This window comes from Capricornis sumatraensis, chromosome 2, assembly GCF_032405125.1.
Source record: "Capricornis sumatraensis isolate serow.1 chromosome 2, serow.2, whole genome shotgun sequence".
NCBI classification, from domain to species: Eukaryota; Metazoa; Chordata; class Mammalia; order Artiodactyla; family Bovidae; genus Capricornis; species Capricornis sumatraensis.
Window position 1 is genome coordinate 194,046,817 of NC_091070.1, and position 6,280 is coordinate 194,053,096.

Consider the following 6,280-nt stretch of genomic DNA (forward strand, 5'->3'; position numbering starts at 1 on the left):
CTTTGGAAGGAATGATGCTTAAGCTGAAACTCCAGTACTTTGGCCACCTCATGCAAAGAGTTGACTCATTGGAAAAGACTGATGCTGGGAGGGATTGGGGGCAGGAGGAGAAGGGGACAACAGAGGATGAGATGGCTGGATGGCATCACTGACTCGATGGATGTCAGTCTGAGTGAACTCCGGGAGTTGGTGATGGACAGGGAGGCCTGGCGTGGTGCGATTCATGGGGTCGCAAAGAGTCAGACACAACTGAGTGACTGAACTGAACTGAACAGAACTGCAGAGCAACCTGGAGCCTCTACAGTGTAGACTGGGAAAGCACACACACTGGGAGCAGAGGGCAAAACCCAGTGTGGCCCAGACACTACAAACACTCCCCACACATGCCAGTGATATTTGTTTGCAGTGTTCCTCCCTCCCCACAGCACAGTTGAACAAGTGAGCATAAAGGATCACCTTAGCCCCCTTGTGTCAGGGCAGAGGTTAGATATTGAAGAGAGTTGGAAACAGAGGAAGCCAAAATAAACAAAGAATAGGGAACCACTTTGGAAGCGACAGGTGCAACAGATTAAAACACTGTAGTTAGCACTGACTACACTGGAAGGGACCTATAGATATTGAGAAGAAGTATAAGCTGGAATAAGGAACTATCTGAAACTGAACTGACCCCACACTGCCCTCAACCACTCCAGAGAAATCCTAGATATATTTTAGTAATATCATTTTTTAATTTTTTAATTTTTAAGTTCTTTATTACTCCTTTAATTTTAATTTTTTAAAACCCATTGTTACCTTGCAACAAAAAGACCCTATCTTTAAAGCAAATTCCACATATATATTTTTATAGCTTTTGTGATTTTTTTTTAATATTGTACTTTTGAGATTCTAACCTCTACTCTAGATTTTTAATCTTTGCTTTTTGGCATTATCAATTCGGTACTTTTAAGAATTCAATCTTCAGTGCCCATTTTTACCTAGGAGTGTGATTACTGGCTTGATTGCTCTCTCCCCTTTTGACTCTCCTTTTTCTCCCCCAGGTCACCTCCATCTTCACCCTCCCCCTTCTCTTCTCTTCTTAACCCTGTAAATCTCTTTGGGTGTTCCAGGCTGTGGAGGACACTTAGGGAACTGATCACTGGCTAGTCTGGTCTCTCTCCTTTTGATGCCCCCTCCTCTCCTCCTGGTCACCTCTGTCTCCTTCCTCCCTCTTCTCTTCTCTATGGAACTCTGTGAACCTCTCTGACTGTTCCAGACTGTGGAGATCAAATAGGGAATTGATTATTGGCTAGCTTGCTCTCTCCCTTTTTGATCCCCCCTCTTCTCCTCCTGGTCACCTCTATCTCCATCCTCCCTCTTCTCTTCTCTATGGAACTCTGTGAACCTCTCTGGGTGTCCTCACTGTGGAGAATCATTTCACCATTAACCTAGTTGTTTTATCATCAGTGCTGTATGGATGGAGAAGTCTTGAGGCTACTGTAACAATACAACTGAAAGCCAGAGGCAAGAGGCTTAAATCTAAAACTTGAGAACACCAGAAAACTCCTGACTCCAGGGAACATTAATCGACAAGAACTCATCCAAAAGCCTCCATACGCTACACTGAAACCAAAATCTACCCAAGAGCCAACAAGTTTCAGAGCAAGACATACCAAGCTAATTCTCCAACAATGCAGGAACATAACCCTGAGCACAAAAATACAGGCAGGCAAAAGTCACACCAAACCCATAGACACCTCAAAACTCACTACTGGACACTTCACTGCACTCAAGAGAGAAGAGATCCAGCTTCACCCAACACAACACCAACGCAAGCCTCCCTAACCAGGAAACCTTGACCAAGCCACTCGTCCAACCTCATCCACAGGAATGAACCTCCACAATAAAGAGGAACCACAAACTCCCAGCATACAGAAAGGCCACCCCAAACACAGCAACCTAAACAAGATGAAAAGGCAGAGAAATATTTGGCAGGTAAAGGAACATGATAAAAGCCCATCAAACCAAACAAAAGAGGAGGAGATAGGGAGTCTACCTGAAAAAGAATTCAGAATAATGATAGTAAAAATGATCCAAAAGCTTGAAAACAAAATGGAGTTACAGAAAAATAGCCTGGAGACAAGGATTGAGAAGATGCAAGAAAAGTTTAACAAGGACCTAAAAGAAATGAAAAAGAGTCAATCAATAATGAATAATGCAATAACTGAGATCAAAAACACTCTGGAGGGAACCAACAATAGAATAACTGAGGCAGAAGATAGGATAAGTGAGGTGGAAGATAGAGTGGTGGAAATAAATTAAGCAGAGAGAAAGAAAAGAATTAAAAGAAATGAGGACAACCTCAGAAACCTCTGGGACAATGTTAAATGCCCCAACATTTGAATCATAGGAGTCCCAGAAGAAGAAGACAAAAAGAAAGGACATGAGAAAATACTTGAGGAGGTAATAGTTGAAAACTTCCCTAAAATGGGGAAGGAAATAGCCACCTAAGTCCAAGAAACCCAGAGAGTCCCAAACAGGATAAACCCAAGGTGAAACACTCCAAGCCCAATATTAATCAAATTAACAAAGATCAAACACAAAGAACAAATATTAAAAGCAGCAAGGGAAAAACAACAAATAACTCACAAGGGGATTCCCATAAGGATAACAGCTGATCTTGCAATAGAAACTCTTTAAGCCAGAAGGGAATGGCAGGACATACTTAAAGTCATGAAATAGAAAAACCTACAACCCAGATTACTGTACCCAGCAAGGATCTCATTCAAATATGAAGAAGAAATCAAAAGCTTTACAGATAAGCGAAAGCTCAGAGAATTCAGCACCACCAAACCAGCTCTTCAACAAATGCTAAAGGATCTTCTCTAGACAGGAAACACAGAAAAGGTTTATAAACTTGAACCCAAAACAACAAAGTTAATGGCAACAGGATCATACTTATCAATAATTACCTTAAATGTAAATGGGTTGAATGCCCCAACCAAAAGACAAAGACTGGCTGAATGGATACAAAACCAAGACACCTATATATGCTATCTACAAGAGACCCACCTCAAACCTAGGGACACATACAGACTGAAAGTGAAGGGCTGGAAAAAGATATTTCATTCAAATGGAGACCAAATACTCATTTCAGATAAAATACACCTTGAAATAAAGGCTGTGAAAAGAGACAAAGAAGGATATTACATAATGATCAAAGGATCAATCCAAGAAGAAGATATAACAATTATAAATATATATGCACCCAACATAGGAGCACCGCAATATGTAAGGCAAATGCTAACAAGTATGAAAGGGGAAATTAACAGTAACACAATAATAGTAGGAGACTTTAATACCCCACTCACATGGAGAGATCAACTAAATAAAAAATTAGCAAGGAAACACAAACTTTAAATGATACAATGGACCAGTTAGGCCTAGTTGATATAGAGGACATTTCACCCTAAAACAATGAATTTCACCTTTTTCTCAGTGCACATGGAACCTTCTCCAGGATAGATCACATCCTGGACTATAAATCTAGCCTTGGTAAATTCAAAAAAGTTGAAATCATTCCAAGCATCTTTTCTGATCACAGTGTGGTAAGATTAGATGTCAACTACAGGGAAAAAAAAAACTGTTAAAAATAAAAACATATGGAGGCTAAAAAACACACTTCTGAATAACCAAGGAATTACAGAAGAAATTTAAAAAGAAAGCAAAATATGCATAGAAATAAATGAAAATGAAAACACAACAACAACCCAAAACCTATAGGATTCAGTAAAAGCAGTGCTAAGGCGAAGGTTCATAGCAATACAAGCCCACCTCAAGAAACTGGAAAAAAATCATATAAATAACCTAACTCTACATCTAAAGCAACTAGAAGAAGAAGAAATGAAGCACCCCAGGGTTAGTAGAAGGAAAGAAATCATAAAAAATAGGACAGAAAAAAATGAAAAAGAAACAAAGGAGACCATAGCCAAAATCAACAAAGCTAAAAGCTGGATCTTTGAGAAGATAAATAAAATAGTCAAACCATTAGCCAGACTCATCAAGAAACAAAGGGAGAAGAATCAAATCATCAAAATTAGAAATGAAAATGGAGAAATCACAACAGACAACACAGAAATACAAAGGATCATAAGAGACTACTATCAGCAACTATATGCCAAAAAATGGACAACTTGGAAGAAATGGACAAATTCTTAGAAAAATATAACTTTCCAAAACTGAACCAGGAAGAAACAGAAAATCTTAACAGAACCATCACAAGCACAGAAATCAAAACTGTAATCAGAAATCTTCCAACAAACAAAAGTCCAGGACCAGAGAGCTTCACAGCTGAATTCTACCAACAATTTAGAAAAGAGTTAACACCGATCCCACTTAAACTCGTCCAGAAAATTTCAGAGGAAGGTAAATGTCCAAACTCATTCTATGAGGCCACCATCACCCTAATACCAAAACTAGCCAAAGATGCCACAAAAAAAAGAAAATTACAGGCCAACATTACTGATGAACATAGATGCAAAAATCCTTAACAAAATTCCAGAAAACAGAATCCAACAACATATTAAAAAGATCATACATCATGACCAAGTGGGCTTTATCCCAGAGATGCAAGGATTCTTCAATATTTGCAAATCAATCAATGTGATACACCACATTAACAAATTGAAAGATAAAAACCATATGATCATCTCAATAGATGCAGAGAAAGCTTTTGACAAAATTCAACATCCATTTATGATAAAAAAAAAACCCTCCAGAAAGCAGGCATAGAAGGAACGTACCTCAACATAATAAAAGCCATATATAACAAACCCACAACAAACATTATCCTCAATGGTGAAAATTGAAAGCATTTCCCCTAAAGTCAGGAACAAGACAAGTATGCACAGTCCCTAATACTATTCAATATAGTTTTGGAAATTTTAGCCACAGCAATCAGAGAAGAAAAAGAAATAAAAGGAATCCAGACTGGAAGTTCAGTTCAGTTCAGTGCAGTCACTCAGTCGTGTCCAGCTATTTGCGACCCCATGAATCACAGCACGCCAGGCCTCCCTGTCCATCATCAACTCCCGGAGTTCACTCAGACTCACATCCATCGAGTCAGTGATGCCATCTAGCCATATCATTCTCTGTCATCTCCTTCTCCTCCTGCCCCCAATCCCTCCCAGCATCAGAGTCTTTTCCAATGAGTCAACTCTTTGCATGAGGTGGCCAAAGTACTGGAGTTTCAGCTTTAGCATCATTCCCTCCAAAGAAATCCCAGGGCTGATCTCCTTGAGAATGGACTGGTTGGATCTCCTTGCAGTCCAAGGGACTCTCAAGAGTCTTCTCCAACACCACAGTTCAAAAGCATCAATTCTTTGGCGCTCAGCTTTCTTCACAGTCCAACTCTCACATCCATACATGACCACAGAAAAAGCCATAGCCTTGACTAGACAGACGTTTGTTGGCAAAGTAATGTCTCTGCTTTTGAATATGCTATCTAGGTTGGTCATAAATTTTCTTCCAAAGAGTAAGTGTCTTTTAATTTCATGGCTGCAGTCACCATCTGCAGTGATTTTGGAGCCCAGAAAAATAAAGTCTGACACTGTTTCCACTGTTTCCCCATCTATTTCCCACGAAGTGATGGGACCAGATGCCATGATCTTCATTTTCTGAATGTTGAGCTTTAAGCCAACTTTTTCACTCTCCTCTTTCACTTTCATCAAGAGGCTTTTTAGTTCCTCTTCACTTTCTGCCATAAGGGTGGTGTCCTCTGCATATCTGAGCTCATTGATATTTCTCCCGGCAATCTTGATTCCAGCTTGTGCGTCTTCCAGCCCAGCGTTTCTCATGATGTACTCTGCATAGAAGTTAAATAAGCAGGGTGACAATATACAGCCTTGATGTACTCCTTTTCCTATTTGGAACCAGTCTGTTGTTCCGTGTCCAGTTCTAACTGTTGCTTCTTGACCTGCATATAGGTTTATCAAGAGGCAGGTCAGGTAGTCTGGTATTCCCATCTTTTTCAGAATTTTCCACAGTTTATTGTGATCCACACAGCCAAAGGCTTTGGCATAGTCAATAAAGCAGAAATAGATGTTTTTCTGGAACACTCTTGCTTTTCCCATGATCCAGCAGATGTTGGCAATTTGATCTCTGGTTCCTCTGCCTTTTCTAAAACCAGCTTGAACATCTGGATGTTCATGGTTCATGTATTGCTGAAGTCTGGCTTGGAGAATTTTGAGCATTAGTTTACTAGCATGTGAGATGAGTGCAATTGTGCGGTAGTTTGAGGATTCTT